We start from the raw sequence: 10,776 nt of genomic DNA on the forward strand, positions 1-10,776 counted from the left end.
CCTTGAAGTGGTTTTAGTTGTATTTGCAACTGGCAGCATTAACTCACTTCAGCAACTTGGAGACCAGCAACCCCCAAGGATGTGCTCCTTGCTGGAGGATACCAAACACTTGTTAGGATGCCTGTCAGGGAATGATGGCTGAAGGGGCAAATCTTAGAAATGGTATATTTTTGCAGTCAGAAAAGAAAATGTACTACTTTAATAATTTTTCAACTTGATTTAATTTAATTATAAAATTGCATACACATAGTAAAAATCAGAACAGTACAGAATGGTATACAATAAAAAATTAAAATATCACTTTCCCCACAAGCCCCAAGTTTCACTCCCTAGAGGCATGCACTGTAAAGTTTCTTCTGTTACCTCTCAAGAATATTTTATATATAGTCATATAAATGCATGTTCTTTTTATTTAACCAAAAATGGGATTTTACTAAATACCTTCTGCATCTAGCTCTTAAAATTTAATATATCTTGAAAAAATTTCCAAATCACATATTCATTTATTTATGCATTCAAGGGATATTTATTAAACAGAATGTATATTCCAGTGAGGGCAGCAAAAGTATATGTTTTTTTTTAGAGTATCATTACAGATTATGAAGGAAACAAAAAGGGGGATGTTTTATAGTAGACCCACTTTAGATAGGTGGGGCAAGTGTGGCCTCACTGAGAAGCTGACATAGAAGCTGAGATCAAAGAAAATAATTAGTCACTCAAAAAACTGGGACAAGAGAATTCTAGGCAGGAGCAAAGGACTTGAGATGTGAAAATTGTTCAGCATGTTCCAAAAACTAAGCGTAGGCCAAGGTGACTGGTGTGTAGCAAGAGAGGGGAAGCAAGAGATGTGGTAAGCCATGTGAAAGGTGTGGATCTTTTTTCTCTTTTTAAAATATTTTGTATTTAATTTTATTGTGGTAAAGTATACATAACATAAATTTATCATTTTAACAATTTTTAAGTGTACAATACAGTGGCATTAAGTATATTCACAATTCAGTCACAAACCATCACCACTATACATTTCCAGAACTTTTTCATCATTCCAAACAGAAATTCTGTACCAATTAAACAGCAACTCCCCATCCACTCTTCACCCCAGCCTCTGGTAACTCCTGTTTCACTTTCAATCTCTTTGAATTTGCCTATTCTAAGTACCTCATATAAGTGTAATCATACAATATTTGTCTTTTTTTGTCTGGCTTATTTCACTTAGCATAATATCTTCAAGGTTCATCCATCTTATAGCATATATCAGAGTTTCCTTCCGTTTTAAGGCTGAATAATACTCCATTATATGTATGTACCACATTTTGTTTATCCATTCATCCATTGATGGCATTTGGGTTGTTTCTACCTTTCGGCAATTGTGAATAATGCTGCTATGAACACTGCTGTACAAGTATTTGAGTCTCTGCTTTCTATTTTTTAGGTCTATACCCTGAAGTGGAATTGCTGGATCACAGGGTAATTTTATGTTTAACTTTTTTTTTTTTTTTTTTTTTTTTTTTTGCCCGGTTCCCCTGCATCGGCAGGCGGACGCGCAACCACTGCGCCACCAGGGAAGCCCTATGTTTAACTTTTTGAGGAACCGCCATACTGTTTTCCACAGTGGTTGCACCACTTTACATTCTAACAAGGAATGGTGCATGGGTTCCAATTTCTCCACATCCTTGCTAATACTTGTCATTTTGCTACTGTTTTTCAAATAATAGTCATCCTAATGGGTGTGAAGTGGTATCTCACTTTTTTAGATTAGTTTTGATTTACATTTTCTTAATGGTTAGTTACATGGAGCATCCGTTTCATGTGCTTATTGGCCATTTGTATATCTTCTTTGAAGAAATGTCTATTCATGTCCTTTGTCCATTTTTGAGCTGGGTTAAATTTGTTGTTGAGTTGTAGGAGTTCTTCATATATTCTGGATATTAATCCCTTATCAGACATATGCTTTGCAAATATTTTTTTCCATTCTGTGGATTGTCTTTGACAATCTCTTGAAAGTGTCTTTTGATGCACAAAAATTTTTAATCTTGGTGAAGTCCAATTTATTTTTTTCTTTTGTGGCCTGTGCTTTTGTGTCATTTCCAAGAAATTATTGACAAATCAGTAATAGTGGCTGCCACACCTGCCCACCCAGCAAAGGCCTGGTGAAGGTGGCTACCCACGTTGAAAATTAGGTAGTGGAAGTAATATCCGTCCAGGAGTCTGCGATGGCAGGCTGAGGCCCAAGCCACTACTTAACGGAAGAAACAGTGCTCACTTGGGACCACAAACAAAGAATTTTTCCCCCCTACTCTTGGCCTTCTTGGATATGACATCCTACCTTCACTCCATCCCTTGTGTACTAAGTAAACATTGGCCATGTCCTGCTTGGCTGGCATGATGGTAAGGCCCATCTGCTTTTCTTTGAGGTCTGGTTCACTCACAACTTGATCACCTAATCACATATGTTCTTTCTAAACTTCCATCATTATTTTTCTAAAATGAAAACTCTAATCATGTGCTTTTAATAATTTTTTAAGGCTAAAACTTACACCGTGACCCATCATATGCTTCATAATTAGGTCCTGCACACTGTGTCACACTCCAGCCCCACGAAGGGGTTCAGAGGAAAGTTCAGTGCTAATGATATTGGCGGTCTTTTTCAAACAAAGAATTTTAAGCCCATTCAACAAAAACTTTATATAAATGTTACCAACCCGGGCTCTTGGACTCTTTAATCAATAGATATTGATAAGGGTCCAGATGAGAATTTCAGGCAAGGCTTTATTGGGGCTTGTGCTGCAGCACAAGGGAGCGAAAGAAGTACAGGTGCCCTTGTTCGCTCCCAGAGAGGAGCTGCTTGGGAGCTTAAACGGGATAACAACCGGGGCGGGTCTGTGGGTTGGTCAGGAGGCGCGGCTTAGGTGGTCTGCCCACCCCCTTGGTGGTGCCCTGTGCAGGGATCATGCTTTTTGCCCCCAGCACCTCAGAAGTGGCAGTTGGTTTGTGGCCAATTTGTATCTTATTACTCATAATTGCCCCAACTGCACATGTATGCAGTTATTTTTAGTCCCTTATAGTTTCTTTCAGGTGCAAGCACTGGGTTAAAGGGTCCCAGGTCCCAGCCTATCACATAAAGAGGAATTCTTTGATAAAGTGAGTATAATCACAATTTGTTTTGCTAGGTTTAGATTTTCACACCATGTTTCTTTGAGGCAAATATATTCTGCCCTGGATTTTGTATCAATTTCTTGGATTTTGTTAACCAAGAATTCCAAGAACAGAGACCTGGTTGAAATAAAGAGGCATTTATTTGGGGTGTGTTAGGACTGCAGCCCGGGAGATACAGCTCCAGGGAGCACTTGAACTGTGTTCTGCCAGACTACAAAATGGGGGAAGCTCATAAAGGCAGAAAACCATAAGATTACATAAATTGTTCGTCAAGAATTAGGATTGGAGCTGGCAAGAAGGGTGCTTGCTAAACATGGATTGTTTGGGCGTTGAAATGATTACATAGCTGCCATAGGTAGCAGGTAACCTTTGAGACTACAAGGTTGCAGCTAGCAGCTGCTAGCACAAACTGTTTTGAAAACAGCTGGTGGTGTCCTGAGTTTGACACAGTGCAGAAAATTGAAGTTCTCAGTGATGCAGGAACATGTCTGAAACCACACCCAACACTGTCCACCCAGCTCAATTTTGAATGCCTGAAACCATAGTTACTCCATTTTGATTTTTAAATGACTTAAAATATGTCATCAACTTCCAATTTTTACAGGAGGGATGATGTGTCTTTTACGGATTCAACTGTTTAATTATATACTTTCATATGTATTCTTTCTGGAAACAAGATCATCAGCCTGTCTCCTCTAGCACTAAGCCTAATGCTATGCAGCCAGGACTCAAGATACAGTGATTGCAAGAAACTAACGTAATAAAACACAAAGCACGAAAATTAACAGCAAATTATAACATGTTCATAAAAACAAGGCAAGTGAGTGCTTTACGAATGCTTTTTCTAAACGCTCTATTATTATCAATCAAATTAGTAACAATAGCTATTGTTATAATATAGAGGAAATGTAACAGCTCCTTTTTTTTCTGGTAACTAGTTCTTCTGTGTGTGTTAAGGGGTCGATTCCAGATGCCCTTACTCTAAATTGGGGTGTCCAATACCACCACTTTTTAAAGTACTGAACTACCCGAGGAAGTAGAAGACCAAGCAAATATAACTAGGAATGGGAGACCCTTTCTTTTTAGAGCATTTTCTGCTTGCTTGGATCCGTTACAAACTGGTAGACTAATCACTTACATACTCAAGGGGAGAGCTCACAGCAAGGTCCTCATGAGCCTCGAAAGCCTCTATGGAAATTCCCAGAGCGCCTCCTCCGCCGGCCAAGTAAGCTTGAGGCGCTGCCGGAGTGCGCCGGCTTCGGGGCGGGGCCAGGGCCGGAAGGGGCGGGGCCAGGGCCGGAGGGCCGGAGGGCCGGAGGGCCGGAGGGCCGGAGCGCCGAGCGCCCTCCCGGGCGCGGTGCTTTCTTTTCTGCCGGGCCGTCGAAGAAGGAAGGCGGCTCGGTTACCGTCGGTTTTGCGGGCAGGGCGGCAGCGCCTGCTGGCCTGTCGCCGGGCTCTTTGAGGGGGTGGGGGGAGCCCCTGCGGTGTTAAATCCTCGTCTTTTTTTCTGCCGGGAACTCGGCTCCGAGCCAGAGCGCGTGGGGCCCGCGCCCGGGGCCTCCATCCCGGTGCCCTCCGTCCACTGCCGGGCGGAGCAGAGCGGTCGGGGCGGCCTTAACCTCAAGGTCGTGTCAGGAGGCCCCCTTCCTCTCCCCCTCCCCAGTTGACGCAGCCTCGAGCTTTCCTCCGCGCCTTCTGCTCAGTCGCATTTTGTGAGTAGCCGTTACCTGTCTTAGCTGCCCTTTCTCCTTAGTAAGCGTCGATTTCGACTGTTCTCAGCTCAAACTAAGTAAGGGCCTTCTGCGATTCACCGGGTTCCGAGGCGGCTGGAAGGCGCGGCGGGTGGCTTGGCCGGAGCCCTTTTGTATCCCCAGTGAAGCTTTGTGTGCGGCCTAGATGGTTTCAGGGTCCCTTAAATGGGCGCTCATTTATCCTTACTAAGGAAACGTTCTATAGCGGGGGAAGGGATCTTAGGCCTCAAGACAGCCTTGACCTGACTTTGTGATTGGTTTTTAAATTTGTTAACAGAACACAGTTTACCTACTAACTATGAGTTCTGGTCTCAACGCAGTGGAGCATGGTCGGCGTTTGTTCCCGCATCTCCCTTTGTAAATATGCTCTGGAGACGTGGCATTGAAGTTGGAGAAGAATCCGTACAGTATAGGAGGCCCTGAGGCGGTAAATGCCCGCTGTACCCTTAGATGCTTCGGGTCACAGAGATGTGTATTTCCGGATACAATACAGAAGAAACCGGTCAAGAAATGGGAGACTGGAAGAACTTTTGCCTCTTCAAAAGCAAAGGTATAAATGAACCTCGTCCATGGGACTTGGTATTGTCATACGTTTGTTTGTTTTTTTCCTCCCCCCAATTTGAAATACAAGTTGTTTCATCTGAAACAATCCAACGGTTAACTGTCAACAAGGCAAATGTGATGGCTGGTAGTAGTTTATATTTGGTATTACAGTCATCGTTTTTGAGGCGTAAGTGGCTTGAATACTATTTTCATTGCTAAGTGTTGGTATTTTTAAAAATTTTACAAAATAAATGTTTGATTAAAGTTTTGATAATGTATGTAAGTCCTTAAGCATAATAAATACACAAGAGCCCACTGATCCATTTTAAGAACTGGGATATTATCAATACCGTAACATCTGTTTGCTTCCCTATCCCATTCCTTCCTTCCTATCGCATGCCTTCCATCCTGAAGTGCCCATCATCTGCGATTTTGTGCCCAGACTCGGTTTTTTGAGGGGAGTAGGGTGGATAGCAGTTTTATTATACATACATATCCCTAAACATTCTTTGTTTGTTTTAGGCTTTAAACAAATAGGACTTGCATGTATCAATAGTTGTCAGAAGTGCCATGAATCATATATTAAACTGAAGTTTTCCAAGTTGGAATTATTCATAACCAATAGTATGTGTTCCTATTATTATGTGAAATATTTCAGCATTTCAAGACTTGAAAATGATAAATTGTCTTGCAAGGCCCAACATTTGATATGTCTTCATAAATCATTTCCAATAGCTGTCCAGTTCAATTTATCCTCCTGGGGTTCTGTAGGACATGATCTGTGGCCCTGGCCATGCCCTTTGCAGTACATAAATATGCTTTCAGGCAACTTGGGACTTAATTCTACAGGACTGTGTCCAGTAATGATGTCAACATAATGTATCTGCTCTGAAACTGTATTAGATCTGCCATAATAATGCTCTTAGTTAGAGGTCTGCACACTTGTTTTTATATATCTGACCTTTAACCTGGCTCATCTCATTCTTGTCAAGCTCTCAGGCAGAAAAGCAATGGTTGGGTACTCATTAGGACCATCATGTCTTAAAATCTGTACTGCCACAGTAAAAGAACATCATAAATATATCCATCATTTTTGCCCATGCTAATTAATCAATTTCCAGCTTGGAAAGATCATTTATGGAATTATTAGGGCCTAACCAGTCAAAAGGACTAACACATCCTCAAGTCATTATAGATATTTAAAATTGGGGGCTTATCAGTTTGACTACCAAAAAAAATATAATTAAGCAGCAAGCACATTCTTTTGTTACTTCAGAGATTTGTTAAACAACAGATAGAAAATGACTCCACTATATAGTCTTAATGTTAGTTTTTATTATAAATTTGACTGGGAGTCAGGAAGATTGCAAGTTTTGTTTGTTGTTTTTTTTTTTTCATGGCTCCTGATAAGAACGGGAAAAAAAATCGTACTGGACCATACTACATATAAGATGCCAGACAAACAGATACAAGTACAAATGAGAATTCACAATGAAATATATTTAATTTCTAGGTACAACAGAACCTATGAGTTGAAGATGAATGAAGGTCGTTGTGATAAATGTTTTCCAAAAACTTGTCACAGAGGATGGCTGTGAAAAAACCACCAGGAGGACAGCTGTGCACGTAACAATGTACAAAAAGTTATAATGTTAAATTGTGTGCTTTTTTTATGTGTTTGTGGTATTGTTCCTGAAGCGCAGTACCAAAAGTGTTTAATAATTGGCACAATGATGACTTACTTTTTGCCGTTTACCCAGCTGAGGGTATCTTTGAAGAAATAATTTAAGACTGAGATGCCAATAATATATATTATGTGAATTACTCAAGTATAATGCAGTTTTTTATTAAAATGGGTGAAATGTTCTTTTCAGCATATAAGTACCTGCAGATGAATGTTCAAGTCCTTAGCAGTGGTGTTTAAAAATTCTTCATTGCCTCAAGTAAGTGATTAAGATTTGTCAAGCAACCGAATCTAGAGATAATTTGAAAGTACCTGATGAATTCCAAAGGGCTGAGGCCATTTCCTGTTAAAGGTGCCTTTTTGTGTGTCAGGTTTTGATTTTCTTTGAGTTTTGATTATGGATTGATTTTCACTGTTGGTTTCTGATTTTTTTCCAGAGGTGTGGCATACAACATTTTGGAAGGGAAAATGAAGAATTGGTCAAGACATGAATTAAAGCAAATGACGAAAATTAATATTTTATTTAACATTGATCATCTCACAGTAAATTATGTAGAAAAATATAAGTTCAAATGATTTTAATTGCTGGGCAATAAAGTCTGTTTTCTTTAAAATATATCAGGTCTTTAAACAGCTTCATTTTCTTTTTTTTTTTTTAGATTTTTTTATAAGTTTATTTTACAAATTTATTTATTTATTTATTTTTGGCTGCGTTGGGTCTTTGTTGCTGTGCGTGGGCTTTCTCTTGTAGCGGCGAGCAGGGGCTACTCTGTTGTGGTGTGTGGGCTTCTCATTGTGGCTTCTCTTTTTGCGGAGCACGGGCTGTAGGCATGCAGGCTCAGTAGTTGTGGCTCGCAGGCTCCAGAGCGCACACTCAGTAGTTGCAGCGTACGGGCTTAGTTGCTGTGCAGCATGTGGGATCTTCCAGGACCAGGGCTCAAACCCGTGTCCCCTGCATTGGCAGGCGGATTCTTAACCATTGCGCCACCAGAGAAGCCCCTAAACAGTTTCATTTTCATAGTTAGTAGTCAGACTCGTTTTTAACATACTTTTAGGGATAGTATATTCTTGTCAATAACTAGGTCCTCTGTGGATAGTGACTCTCTTTGAAGTGTCAGGTGGTGGGCAGCCGGGGAGACTTAGTACATCCAGTTCTCATACCCTTTCTTGCCTTACTGTGTTTCTGGAGAGGTGCTAATCACTGAGTACTAAATAACTATGAGGGCCTCCCCTTTAGAACCTGCTGTTGTTCATGAAAAGCATAGTTGACCCTTGACCCTTAGGGGCGCCAACCCTCCCTAAAGTCAAAAATCCAGGTGTAGCTTTAGAGTCCACCCATTGTATCCAAGGTTCCACATCCTCTGATTCAGTCAGCTGTAGATTGTACAGTGTAATGTATTTATTGAAAAAAAGAAAATCCACCCTTTATGTGGACCCATGCAGTTCAAAGCTGTGTTCAAGGGTTAACTAGTTGAAATTTTCTCAACTCCTTAAATTACCCATTATAAGTAAAGGTTTCACCTATGACCTACAGATTTTTTTAATTTTAATTTTATTCTTTGTTTGCTTTTACATTTGTGAAGAAAAAAGGATTTGGGAATTAATTTAGGACAAATTAGGATTTGTCCTAATCCTAGTATTAGTAATAATATTCTAGATTAAGCAAATAGTGACTGGACATTCCAATCTGTCCAGGGCATGCAAATTTACAAGAATTCAAAAACAACTGAAATCCTACCCAGGTGAAGATTTAAATTTAGCTAAATCTTGCTTTTCCCTGTTGAGTCCCACAGTACATAAATTCCTTGCTTTTATCAAGGTTACAATTTCAATATGGTAAGTCAAACAGTATAAATTGTACAGCAATATCTCATCGCTTCCCATCAAAGGCAACATTTTTTTTTTTTTGAAAAGCACTTATATAATGAATCTCCCACCATGTGGCTTCAAGCTACCGGGAAACAAGGCCCACCAACACCCTTAATCTCCTCAGCTCTTCTGCTGAAGAATTGGGCCTTCACCATGACAGGCTGCTTCGGGAGCTTTCCCTTCCCCAGAACTTTGTAGTAACTGATTGCACCACATCAATGATAGGAGCAGCTCCAATCTTGTTCTTGGCAGCATTTACCTGTGTCTGCTCACTGACCAAGGTCCACAATTTATCAAGGTTGACAGTTGGGCAGAAGCTCTGGTTCCTCTTTAAGTGGTAATGCCTCATACCAACTTTCCCAAAGTATCCTGGGTGATATTTGTTGAAATTGATCCTGGGGTGATGCATGCCACCAGCACTACTGCGGCCTCCTGAGTGCTTACGGTGTTTGCCTAACAATTGAAAAACATTTCCCCCCCCAGTGTTTGATACCAGTCCTTTCATTTCATCAACAGAATCTGAACACTTCACAATTAAGTGTAAAATGGGGGCGATTTTATGGATCCTAGTTTTATAAAACATGTTTTGACTTCACCCCATAGAGAACAAAAAACTGAAATGTAGTATATAAGAAGCCACAAAATAAGGTCTTTAATTTGTAATATATGAATTTTTTTAGACTAGGTTTGCCTTCTGAAAACAACACTGTATAGTCTCTGGCACTAGTGGATATTCAGTAAATACTGTTGAATGAACGGCAAGGAAATAAAGTAATAAATGACCTGTTAAAGTCCTCTAGAGAGTGAGACAGCTGTCTGCCTTCACGGTTAAACTCCATGAAGTACCTATTTCTAAAGAATTGATGCATGACAGTGTCTTGGTTAATAAGGTGGCAATTTTGTGATGACATTTTCCTTTTAGTGAGTAGAACTGTCTTTTTTATTAAAACTTTGGAAAATAAAAACAAGGATCTGGGGATTTTACAAGATAAGTATATTTTCACACGGTGTTCCTACCTTTTCAGAGCAGATATCTTCCCTCCAAAAATGAAGACAGGGTTTGCAAATTGGTTTCTTTGCCTTTTGGTACCTTTCTTGTAACTAGTTAGGTTTAAGGAGCCAATTACTGCTCCTTGATTCAATGGAACTTACTTTTTTTCATTTAACCTGGTTTAAAAATGGAAAATTTCCAAGGCTTTTCCTGATCCCATAATTAGGGCTTCTAAAACAACATAATAGACATGTCAATATCTAGCATGAAAAGTCCTTACATTGAAGGCTTCTGGTTATATAAATGCTGTTATTTACTCATCAATTTTTCAGGTTCACAAATGAAAAAAATGGTTTTACTTTGTAAGTAAATATTTAAAGTGTTATTGCCATCTTGTGACAAATAGAGGGAACTACACAAAAGTCGCTATTTTTTTTCCATTGCTTAGTTTGCAACATTCTTTATATTTTAAGCCGTGGACCACTGGTACACTGGGCTAACCGGAAGTTTTTTTAATAAGATTATCCTATAAAGAAGATGTGGCACATATATACAATGGAATATTACTCAGCCATAAAAAGAAATGAAACTGAGTTATTTGTAGTGAGGTGGATGGACCTGGAGTCTGTCATACAGAGTGAAGTAAGTCAGAAGGAGAAAAACAAATACCGTATGCTAACACATATATATGGAATCTAAGAAAAAGAGTCATGAGGAGACTAGGGGTAGGACGGGAATAAAACACAGACCTACTAGAGCATGGACCTGAGGATATGGGGAGG

The 10,776-nt window shown here is 39.9% G+C and overlaps 1 long non-coding RNA gene, 1 other non-coding gene and 1 pseudogene across 3 annotated transcripts; 2 read left to right on the plus strand and 1 right to left on the minus strand.

The window, feature by feature from the left end:
- Window positions 1-4,457: 4,457 nt before the first annotated feature.
- On the plus strand, window positions 4,458-7,751 carry LOC102983166 (uncharacterized). 2 transcript variants are annotated; one of them, XR_003683466.2, is made up of 5 exons: window positions 4,458-4,868; window positions 5,228-5,457; window positions 6,964-7,084; window positions 7,325-7,486; window positions 7,572-7,751. It is a non-coding gene; the product is annotated as an uncharacterized lncRNA (long non-coding RNA). The 2 variants fall into 2 exon arrangements; XR_449450.4 differs by having other exon boundaries at window positions 7,325-7,393; window positions 7,572-7,750.
- Window positions 7,172-7,254, plus strand: LOC112065858 (small nucleolar RNA SNORD87). Its single transcript, XR_002892276.1, has one exon. It is a non-coding gene; the product is annotated as a small nucleolar RNA SNORD87 (small nucleolar RNA).
- Window positions 7,752-9,065: 1,314 nt separating the features above from the next.
- LOC112065839 (60S ribosomal protein L27a-like) lies at window positions 9,066-9,519 on the minus strand (annotated as a pseudogene).
- Window positions 9,520-10,776: the final 1,257 nt, after the last annotated feature.

Source organism: Physeter macrocephalus, chromosome 15, assembly GCF_002837175.3.
Source record: "Physeter macrocephalus isolate SW-GA chromosome 15, ASM283717v5, whole genome shotgun sequence".
Classification (NCBI taxonomy): domain Eukaryota; kingdom Metazoa; phylum Chordata; class Mammalia; order Artiodactyla; family Physeteridae; genus Physeter; species Physeter macrocephalus.